Raw genomic sequence first — 12,342 nt, forward strand, 5'->3', positions numbered from 1 at the left:
CTACCTGATCCTGATCGGGAATCATGCCCTGGTCTGGAATCCTGCCCTATATCCCTTCTGGAATCCCGCACAGATTCCCCTCTGTACCTGTGGTCAAGCAATTGGTTTCTCTGCCTGTTTCTGCAGAACGAGAGGATCCATGAGATTCCAGCATGGATCACACACCAGGATTCACCTGCATGGAGGTGATCCAGAGCTGGATCTGCCTCTGTGTTAGGTGACATGTGGAGGGTGAGGGGCACAGGAGACAGACACCACTCACCCTGATGTTTGTGTGGCAAGAGAGGGTTTTGTTTTCCACTCCCTCCTTTATATAGAGCATTTGAAAGGCCTGGTCTGGATGCTGTCACTGGTTTGAACTCCGCACCCCTTTGGGTCCTGAGCCACTGAGATGCCTGCAGGCTTATGAGAGATCAAATTGGCCAAAGCTCTTGTCACTGAGCCCAGGGGCTGGCAAGGTGACACCAACATCTCACCCTTTCTTTGCTATAAATTTTGATTTGCATTATAGCTGCAGCATTTATGTCCAGGAACTGCTAGGGGAGAGCTCAGGTAAATATGCCCCAGGCATTAGGCTTATAGGTTACAGATTGCAACTTATTTGTAAAAACAACAAACCATTTAAGCCTTGAAGAAAATAAAACAGTCTGTAAGAACAAGAATCATTCAACCCTTATTAAAGAAAGAAAAGCAAACACAAAAACTAGGAAACAATCTGTAGACAAGGAAAACAGTTTGTAAACAGGGGAATAATTTGTAAACAGATGAATCTTTATGTGAACTGCAGTCCCAGATTTCCATGAGGTTGTCACCAATCACTGATCACACGGCTCTGTGTCTGCTGAGGGTTTATCAGCAGGTGCTGTCAGGATGCAGTGCAGGCTGGATGCATCTGGCAGGTACCCAATGTGTCCCACTGTCTGTTGGAACACATGAATGTCCCCAAGCCCAGGTAATGAGATCCCAGGGACCCCCCCATGTATTGGTAAGGAGGTCTCGTGCCATTCCCTTGGATTTGGGCAGCTGAACATTACACGATTGCATTGATAAGAAGTGATTTAGCATAACTGGCTTCTGGGATTTTCCTAAGACTGTTAAGTGATTTAATGTGTATAGAGCTTTAGCTATTCTACTTTGTGGGGTCTCACCACATACCTCCCTTTTGTTTATTAACTATACCTTTTCAGGCACCATGTGCTCTTTCCACTATTGCTTGTCCAGCTGGTAAATGAGGGATGCTGGTTTGGTGTGATACACCCCAGAGCTGTAGAAATTGCCTGGTTTCCTGGGAAGTGTAGCAGGCCCTTTATCAGTTTTGATGGTTTGAGGAATGCCCAAGGCTGCAAAAGCTGATTGCCAGTGTACCATGGCACCCAGTCCCCTTTCCCCTGTGTGTACTGTAGCCCATATTGCTGAGGAAAAGGTGCCAATTGAGACACGGGTGTGTTTTAAATGGCCAAAATCAGGGATGTGTGTGACATCAATTTGCCAGATTTGCAAAGCACACAGTCCATGAGGGTTCACTCTTATCTGCAATGGTGCAGCGTGACCTTGACAGCACAGATGCTAACAATATTACAAACCTCTGTGTTTGACAGCTGAAATTGCTGTTGTAAAGCTCAAGCATCTTGGTGGAAAAAACTGTGCAATGCCTTTGTTTGTGGAAGCACATCTGGCTGTGGTGCTGAATGGGTACCAGAAAAAGGTACCTGGACCGTCTGTAACTCTTTGTTTTTATTGTCCCATATTGTCCTAAATCCTAATTGTCCAAATTTTTATTACTCTAGTAATATTGCTATTTTTATAACCATTTTATTACTATTAAACTTCTAAAGTTTTGAAAAACAAGTTATTGGCGTTTTTCACACAGTGCCTGACACAACATCCCACGGACAGGGAGGTCACAGGATGTAAAAAACGCCAATCCTGTCACTGCTGTGTCCCAGCGCTGCACCGAGGACATCCCCCAGCGTGATGGCCATGTCATCCCCAAGGGTATGACAGGGTGTCCCCAGTGTCACCAGCCACCCTCATCTGCTGTCCCTAAAGTGGCCATTCCCATCCCACCAGGGGTCATCTGCCTGATGAGCATCTACGGGACCCACCACAGCCCAGACCTCTGGCCCGAGCCTGAGGTAGGGCCACCCTATGAGGTGTCCCTTGAGGAAGCAAAGGGAGTCAACCATATCCTAACTGATCAGCATCGAACTCCGATTTATTGATCTAGCTTACACTCTTTTATAGTGGTGTTAATTAAGCTTATACATATTACAAAACCCGAGCTCATCATTGGTTGTAGATTACACACCAACCCCTCTTTGTTGCCAATACCTGTGGTTTTCTTGTTGAGACTAATACTTGTTTTTCTCATTCTGTTATTGACTTGTTATTAACTGTTCTCAAGGCCTCCATGTTTTCCACCATGTTTTTTCTCATCACTTCCTCAAGGACATGGTGTTTACTGTTGTTAAGGGAAAAGCCTGAGAACTTGCTGCGTACAGCTGCCTTTTATTCTTTAACCAGCTGTATATGTTCATGGCCTTTTTTCCTTCAAGCCATGTCTGAGCAAAATTCTCCAACAAATTCCCCGTTTTTCTTTTTTGCGCAAGGAGGTTAGTCTGCCAGGTTTTTTCTATCATTCTACTGACCATATTTTGAATATAATTAAAAATACAAGGTAAAATAAGCAGAAGCATTAAAAGCACATCTAATATCTCTACAGCATATGTCACAAGGTTCCTCAGCCACGGTCCAAGCAATGGCTTTTACCCCAAAGGGTTAAAACCACCCCCAACTGAGCCATAATGTCTTCCTTATCAGGCATTGCACGGTAGGTGGTAATTGGACCACTGAAAAGGAAAGCTGTTAGATGTTTTTCATTCATGCGAACCCAGAGAGGAGGCGAACGGCTAGGGCTAATAATGCTGGAATCGACTCCAGTGTCCAACAAGCCTGAAAATGATCCTTTCTGTCCTTGAAATTCCACTTCCACCCTTTTCTTGGTCTCTCAGAAAGGTTCAAAGCCAGTAAGGTAAGTCCTCTGGTGGATTCAAAACCATTTTCCCCCCTCTCTTGTCCTTTCATAGTCTGTAGTCCCTTAGTCATTTGGCTCAAGTGGCACCACCTGAGCAATTCTCAGTCCTTTGTTAATTTGGAGTGGTGGGAAAAGAGTATGCACCATAACATATAGTCCACATCAATGACGCCAGGCAAAACAAATAATCCCAACGCAGATGATCTTCCGAAAAGCAAAGCACCCACCGCGTGACCCTGTATAACAATAGGTCCATGAATCCCTGTCGGGATCTTCTGTGGGTGCAGGGTCATCAGCATAACTTCTACGGCGGCTGCCGGTTCCAAGCCGAGGCTCCCTGTGGTGTCGGGTTGGAGACAGGAGAGGGTGCTGATGCTGCAGTGACGACTTCTGTTGGTGCGTGGTCACTGCGGTTCTGGCACCAACTAGGCGTTGAAGGCAGTGCTGCTGATGTTTGAAGAGGTCCAAGAGCAGATAACACCTGATTTTGAGAGGTCTTTGCCTGTTCTTGTAAGCCTAGCCCTAACTGTGCTACACATTCATTTACAAGCCCTTGCCAATGAGCATTGAAAAACAATTGCTGAGGCTGAGTAAAGATCAATTTATCTATCTCATGACAATCATTCACCAAAAGAAGAAGGCTGGCATCAAAAATATAATCTAACATCTGTTTGGCTGGCTCACTTTTCACTCCAAACTGACTAACAGTAGACCTCAGCTGAGACAGCAATTTCCAATCAAGAGCTGTAATAGTAGCCTGCATGCCCCCTCCCTCTTGCGGATTGAATACAACAGAACAAGCCAGCTGGGTAGCAGCGCTGATAAGCTCCCCATCCCCCTTTTTAATAGCGTCTCTGGCAAGCACAGCCCAGGCCAATCTCCGCTCCCTTGCAATAGCCCCCGCTAGGTCATTTTCCACCCCAGGGATCGGCTCATTGATTTTCGGGAGATTATCGGGTGGTCTTGGCCATAGTTCGTGTTGTTCAGGGGGTGTGGAAGCCTCAGAAGCGCTCTGTGTAGCCTGGCTTAAAGCAGAAGAGGGCGGCGAAGCAGGTAATAAGACCGTCCTCATTGCAGGGGCTACTGGTAATCCCCTATCCTGATCGTATCCCCTGTCCTGGTCGTAATCTTTATTACACCCATGAGCGGCGCTAGCCTGCTGGGCAGCCTCTTTCTCAGCCTGAAACTGCAGTAATTCATTGCGAATGACCCGCCATAATTTACCTAACTTCTTGGCAGTTTTATCGCCCTCTAAAGTAGCCTCCCATAATAAATCACGGAATTTACGCCACTCCGTTAACTCGTGAACTGTATGGGGGTTAATAAAAATTCCCCTATCGTAGCCATAAGCCAAAAGCCCTGGTAAATCCTTTTGCAAATCTATCCCCTTAACCTGCCCTTTTTGTAAAAAGGCAGTAAATAAATCATATACTGCTTGCCTTTTCATACCTAAAATCGTCAGCGCTGTTGCAGCCTCTTCAAGGTCCGTGCAGCACGTATCAGTCGGGCTCGCCTGTACGACACCCGAGGCACGAGGCGTCTCAGCTTCTTTTTTATCCGCTTTTTTTTTCTGTTCTCCGCGTTTTCTGCCGTCCCGGCTGCTTCTCAGGACCTGAGCGTGTTCTTCACTCCTCCGTGGTGCGTTGCTGTATCACGATCGGGTGTCACCATTTGAGGAAGCGAAGGGAGTCGACCACATCCTAATTGATCAGCATCGAACTCCAATTTATTGATCTAGCTTACACTCTTTTATAGTGGTGTTAATTAAGCTTATACATATTACAAAACCCGAGCTCATCATTGGTTGTAGATTACACACCAACCCCTCTTTGTTGCCAATACCTGTGGTTTTCTTGTTGAGACTAATACTTGTTTTTCTCATCCTGTTATTGACTTGTTATTAACTTTTCTCAAGGCCTCCATGTGTCCCTGCCACCACAGTGATGACAGCTGTGTCCCCTCAGTGTGACTGTGTCGGTGTCACCCCAGGTGTTCAATCCTCTGAGGCTGTCCGGAGAACAGCAAGGGACAGTCCCCGCTGTCCTTCATCCCCTTCTTTGTTCGCCCCAGGTATGTGCTGGAGTGGGGACAGGAGTGTCCCCACGTGCCACTCCTGTCCCTGGCTGGGTTCACAGTGGGATGACAGTGACAGTGGGGACGTGGTGGCAGGAACTGCATCGGGCAGAGCTTTGCCATGGCTGAGATGAAGGTGGTAGTGGCATTGACACTGTCCCAGTTGGTGCTGCGGAGGGACAACGTGACGTCACCCCCGCGCCGCCAGCCCGAGCTGATCCTGCCTGCCAAGGATGGGCTCTGGCTGCTGCTGGAGCCACTGGTGGGAGTGGCCTGAGTGACACGGGTCACCAGGACATGGGGACATCCCACAAGGCGGGTGTCACAGCCAGGGGAAGAGCAGGGAACAAATGGTAGCATGAAAGGGACAGTATCATGGTGGTGGTGGGGATGTGTTGTCCCTGGCCATGGGACACCTCATGGCATGGACATGTCAACGCATGGACTTGTCCCCTAGGCCACTTGTGTCGCCATCCATGGCCATGTCCCCCATGTCCTCATCCATGGCCATAGAGCCCCATGTCGCCATCTCTATCTGTGACACCCCCCCATGCCCAATATCGCCATCCACAGCCATGTTCACATCCATGTCCTTGTCCCCATCCCCATCCCCAACATGTCCCCACCCATGTCCCACAATGTCACCATCCGTGTGATATTTAAATGTCTTTATATTTACCCCAATGTTGGGTGAAGGGCAAAGAAAAATGAGAGAAAATAAAGGCCAAAATAAAAGCATTTACGTGTCCATGCTGGCTGAGGATCCATGTGCTTGGGTGGGTAGAAATGACCTGTTTTAAGAGGGATTTCCACTCCATTGTCTCCAAAATCCTGGTTTTTTGCCCCAGTCCATCACCATTTGGCTGTGGAAGATGCTGGTGGGCCAGAGAGAATTAGAATCATGGAATGATTCAGGTTGGAAAAGACCTCCAACACCATTTGGAATTCCTGGATGCCACCCGAAGCAATGATTGGATTCCAAAGGTCAGACTTTTTGGTGTCAAAAGTAAAAAAAATGTCCTGTCCCCTATGAAATTCTGATGTCAGTTTGCATCCCAATGGATTTTTCTCTGGCTGTGTCCAAGTGCCCAAGGGAAGCCAGGAAGATGTGGAGACCACCAGCCAGGTGTCTTCCCAACATGGATCACAAGGACCATGGATGACCAAGTCTCTGCCCAGTGAGGGTCACTGTGGACCATCCAGTGGGGGTCCCCAATGGGGGATGGAGTTGAAGCAGCGCTCAAAGCTCTTCCTGTCACTGTAGGACACAAAACAACACGAGCGCACACACTGCTGCTCTCAAGGGGGAGAAAAGGGAAGTTTATTTTCTGACTCCAACATTTAGAGTTTTCTAAAAGTGACTGGATTGGAGGGTGAAAGTGCCACCTCTCCAATGACACTGGACAAACCAACAGTCCATCAAATTTTTCTTCTTCTAAAAAAGAATGCAAAACAATAAGTTATTTACAGAAAGTGTGTGAGAAAGTTTGCTACAAGAATGTAAACATCAGAAGGCTTAGAAAATCATAAAAAATCAAGGCGACACTCTTCCTGCACACAGGGCACTTGTAGGGCATCCCTTACTGCTGCCTCCCTTGGTGTTGGGTCACAGCAGAGTTCTGGGAGAAGCTCTTCCCACACTTAGGACACTGTCAGGGCCTCTCCCCAGTGTGGATCTGCTGGTGGGTGACAAAGGTGGAGTTTTTCTTCAAGCCCTTCCTGCAGTCAGGGCAGCAGAAGGGCCTCTATTCTGTGTGAATCTGCTGATGCTTGAGAAGACAGTATTGGCTCTGAAAAACCTCTCTCCACACTCAGAACACTCATAGGGCCTGTCCCCAGCGCAGATCCTCTGGTGGGCAATCAGGCTGGAGTTCTAGCCGAAGCTCTTCCCACATTCTCCACACTTGTAAGGCCTCTCCCTGGAGTGGATCCTCTGGTACAGAATCAGCCCACTGCTCCTTCTGAAGCTTTTCCCACATTCCCTGCACTTGTAGGGCCTCTCCCCAGTGTGGATCCTCTGGTGGGCATTCAGATGGCAGCTCTGCCTAAAGCTTTTCCTACATTGCCTGCACTTGTAGGGCCTCTCCCCAGTGTGGATCCTCTGGTGCAGAATCAGGCTGGAGTTCTCGATGAAGCTCTTCCCACACTCTGAGCACGTGTAGGGGCATTCCCCAGTGTGCACTGTCTGGTGGATGATCAGGCGAGAGCTGTCACGGAAGCCCTTCCCACATTCTCCACACACAAAGGGTCGTATCCCAGTGTGGATCATCTGGTGGAGTTTCAGGCTGGAGCTCCTCCTGAAGCCTTTCCCACATTCTCCACATTGATAGGGCCGTTCATTGGTGTGGATCCTCTAGTGGATGATCAGGTGGTAGCTCGTGGGGAAACTCTTCCCACATTCCAAGCACTGGTGGGGCTTCTTGCCATCATCAAGCTGCTCATAGACCACCACCTCAGAGCTCTGGCCAGAGCTCCACCTGCCTTCCTGGCACAGGCTGGGTCCTTCCTCCTCAGAGCATCCTGGGCTGGGTTTGCAGCCCCTCCTCCTGTGGGATCTCCAGGGCTTTTCCTCCCCATTGCACTCCTGTGCCCTGTAGCCACTCAAAGTAGCCTCTGCCATGATGTTCTGCCATGGGGATTTGCCCTCCCTGGTCTCCATCCTCAGCTCCTGCTCTGGGGGAGGAAGGACAAAGAGAGGATGAGATTTGCATCTGTGCCACAGGGAAGGGGAAGGAGATCCCCCCAGTGCATCCCTGGCTGGACACCATCAGCAGCATCAGTCCTGCAGCCGGGGGCCGTGTTGAGCTGGGAGATGGAGCCGGAGAGAGGGGGAAAGGGGAAGCAATGTCCTCCTCACCTGCCTGGGTGTCCTGGGGCATCTTCGGCTTCCTCGCAGCCTTCTTCTCTATCCAGATAAGGTTTGGGAATGGGAAATCCTGGTTTGCGGAAAAAACAAGATGTGAGTGCATTGCCTTCGAAGGTCCCACTGATCAAGTCCATCTCTAGAAGTCACCAGGTGGCCAGAAATATCTCCAAAATCAAGGAGTCCAAAAACCTCTCCCAGGAGTTCCCTGTTTCCAGTGTCCTCACTCTGGGGTTATGGGGTCCCTATTCTCAGAGCTGCTGGGGGGCCCATGGGTCCTGGGAATTCCCCCTCTCCTGGGTCCTGCTTACACAGCCTGAGGGTCTTTTGTGGGTCCCAGGGATAATGGGCAAATTTATGATGCTCATATCCCCATTTGTCTGAAATAAGCTTTGCACCTTTAAGGCTGGTTCTGAGAACAAAGATGGAGGAAGAAGAAGCATGGAGTTTGTTTTCAGAACCTCTCTCACTCCTCCACATTCCGGCTCCTCTGTTGTCTGTGGACAGACAGACAGCGGGACAGAGCCCTCCTTTGCTTTTAGTTAGTTTTAGCTAGCAGAGGAAGAGAAGTTCCCTGGACTGTGGTTTTTGGTTTTCCTTTTCTTTGGACCTGTCTAAACCTGCTCTGTACTGAACACCCAGAAGAGCACCAGGTGCTCACACCTGTGCCCCACCGGGGCTGGGCCACGGCATTTCCAGCACCAGAGAGACTCATAAGAGACTGATAAGAGACTGATAAGAGACTGAGCAAGCCAAGCTACAGCCCATGGAGGGACTTTGTGAGTTCGTCATCTCTTTTGGAGCAGCAAGCAGTTTTATTGTTTAATACTGTTAATTTTTGGGGTTGGTGAGTGCTTTGCCTGTTAAATAAACAGTTTTTTCCACTTCTCTCAAAGGAAATACTTTTCCAGAATCAGTTGGATGAGGGGCCGCTTGACTTTGGTCTTCTACAGGAAACACCTTTAGAGGTTTTTCTCCCAAAACTGCCCAAAACCAGGACATTGGCTTTGAAGGTCCCACTGGCCAAGTCCATCTCTAGAAGTCACTGGGTGTCTGGTGGCCAGAAATACCTCCAAAAACCAGGAATTCCAAAAACACTCTTCTAGGAGTTGCCCATTTCCAGTGTCCTGACTTTGAGGTTATGTGGGTCCCTCTTCTCAGAGCTCTGCTCTGGGGGGTCTCGGGCATTCCCCCCTCTCCCAGGTCCTGCTCAGGCATGCTGAGGGGGTTTTGGAGGTCTCAGAGCTCATCCTCCCCTGATTCTGTGGAAATTGTTTTTGTGATTCATGTCAATTGGCAATGGAATCAGCAAATCCTTCTATCCGCTGTGTCCAAAAGAGACACAAAGAAAAGTTTTGAAACTTTATGACCAAATAGCCAAACAAAGCATCAAAATCAAAGAAGTATAGTAGAGCAAAAGAGATGAGGTAGCAAGATGACTGATGCTTAGAATAAAATAGAGGAAGTTGGGGTAAAGCTAAGAGATATTGCAAAAAAGTAATTAAAATCTTATGTATAATAAAAAACTTGATGCATTTGACAAAATCATGTAGCAGACATCAGTCTAAGACCTCCCTCCAGACAACCACAACAAGGATAGAAATCAATGACCACCTGGAAAGATTATGAAATTGGTGCTCCCAGCTTTTTGATATTTGCTAATTTGGACTAACCAAGCACATTGGAAAATGCTTTGTAGGCTTAAAAACAGTATATATACTTTACCAAACTGTGTGTGCTGTGAGTGGAGCAGTGACTCTCCGGCCACCCAGCGCTGCTTGCTTGCATTAAAATAAAAGGTATAGAAGTAAAATTTGGATTGGCTATTGAAATTTTATATCAGGTGTTCCAGGGTCCCCTTTCTCCAGCATCCCTCCACTCCAGGCACTCAGCGCTTCCCCTGCTCTCCTTTGCACTCCTAAGAGATCCAAAAATATCCCCTCATCAAATGAATTAAAAACACCTCTCTCAGCGACACTGAAACATATTTGGGACTCGACTCCTGTGAAAAACGCCAATCACTTCTTTTTAAAATTTTAAAAGTTTAATAGTAATAAAATGATTATAAAAATAGTAATACAACTTGAGTAATAATAATTTGGACAATTTGAATTAGGACAATACGAGACAACAAACAGAAAGAGTTATGGGCGTCCGGGTACCTTCTTCTGGGCAGCACAAGCCCAGAAAAGGACTCCCGCTAACAAAGGATTAACCCTTAAAAACAATAGCATGTTGCATATTCATACACCTCATACATGATGCATAAATTCCATTCAAACACAGGATTCTGTCTGGTCACCATCAACTTCTTCCTTCCAATCCTAACAGCCCCTTCGAGGCAAGATTCTGGCTGGTCAGTGTCAGCTTCTTCCTTCTAATCCTAACAGTGCCTTAGAGGCAGGAAGAAGTCCATTTCTTCTGGTAAGAGAGCAATAAATTCTTTTCTCTGAAAGATTTAGGTGTCCTGTGGCTGCTATCTGGTGCAAGTGCCTCATTCCTTTCTTTAAAAAAACCCCACTAACATAGTTCTTATTTTAACTACAAGAGTTACCTTTTAATTACAAGACTACATTTATTATTAAAATGTTAATACAGCACTATTAATCAATACATCAAAATACATATGGTAAATGTGAAAAATGCATGCATTTTATGATTGGCTTTTCGCAAATATTAACATGAATATTATATGTGTTGTGTTAGTAATGCTGTATTAATTCTCTTAAGTACCATGTTAAATATAGTTTTAGGTTATAAAAATTGTTAAAATAGAAACAATGCTATGTCGGATACTTTTTTAAAGAAAGGACTTGCAGCAAGATAGCAGCCACAGGACACCTAAATTTTTCAGAGAAAGAGAATTTATTGCTCTCTTATCAGAAGAAACGAACTTCTTCCTGCCTCAAAGGCGCTGTTAGGATTAGAAGGAAGAAGTTGACCATGACCAGACAGAATCCTGTGCTTGAAAGGAATTTATGCATCATCTATGAGGTGTATGAATATGCAATGGGCTATTGTTTTTAAGGGTTAATCCTCTGTTAGCGGGATCCTTTTTCGGGCTCGTGCTGCCCAGAAAAAGGTACCCGGACATCCATAACTCTTTGTATTTCTTGTCTCATATTGTCCTAATTGAAATTGTCCAAATTATTATTACTCTAAATGTCTTACTATTTTAAGAACCATTTTGTTACTTATAAACTTTTAAAATTTTAAAAACAAGTGATTGGCGTTTTTCATACACCATAAGCACACGTACCTTTGGTTAAAACAATCCTTGTTTATTTCGAATACAATACCTGCTTGTAAGCCTTAAAACACAATACAGAGCTCCATTCTTAAGCTTTAACCTTCCTAATATCTTGCTAGATAAACTTTCTGCAGCTTAGAGAGCTATTCAGACAAGCATTAATACACAGGCCAATGTTCTATTTGCCTTTGCTTTTTCTACAGTTTAAATAATTTTTCTGCTGACCAATCTCATGGCTGCTGCTTTAGCTCCAATCACAGTTCTGCTGTCTCTTGCAGCTTTCCCAAACCCCTCTGATTTTATGGATTCCCACAGTAAATATCTGCATAGAGCCATATAATATACACTTTTCACAACTCCGGAATCGGCAAGGTCCAAACCCCAGCAAAATCCCCCTCTCCCCCCCAAAAACCCTCCCGGAGCTGCCGCTTCCCCTCGGCGCTCACCTGCGGGACGCGGGGCAATGCGATGCTGCCGGGCCCAGCCGAGCTGCGGGCTCGCCGTGGAACCCCGCAATGCTCCTTCCCCGGCTGCTGCTCCTCCTCGGGCTGCTCCCTCCGTGCTGCTCCTGTTCCTGCTCCTCCCCTTCTCCTCTCCCTCTCCTTCCTCCCGCTCCAAGCCCGGATCCCCCTTTCGCACCCCCTCTGCCCCACGGCCGCAGCAGCGCCGGCTCTGGGGTGTTGGGGGAGATGAAACAGGAAAGCCTTACAAATATGATTGTCTGGCAAAAGATTTTGAGAATATGGAAACTATAAGCGAGATTGAAATGAAAGCAAGCTTTGAGATCCCTTAGTTACTGAACAACGGGAAAACAACGCTGTGGCCGCTGAAAGTAATCCCCTTTTGATGGAACAATTCCTTCTGCTTGCAGGCAGGTCCCAGGGTCAGAACAGCCCCTACTGTAGGGGTCCAAAGAGGAGTTTTTAGGGTTTAAAATGTAGCACTGTATGGTAATGTAATGATTCTTATAGGCGGTATGGAAATGCTATAGGATTTGTATATTGTACTAGATTGTTTAAGTGAGAATCAGAATATTCAACACAGAAGATTTACTGTATTGTAACGGGAACTTCACTCTCTTAGCTCTTACCTCTCTTACTCTTGCTCTTACCTCTTGTCTAA

Source organism: Melozone crissalis, unplaced genomic scaffold (genome assembly GCF_028551555.1).
Source record: "Melozone crissalis strain CALT ecotype California unplaced genomic scaffold, PUWL_Pcris_2 ptg000218l_1, whole genome shotgun sequence".
Taxonomy (NCBI): Eukaryota; Metazoa; Chordata; class Aves; order Passeriformes; family Passerellidae; genus Melozone; species Melozone crissalis.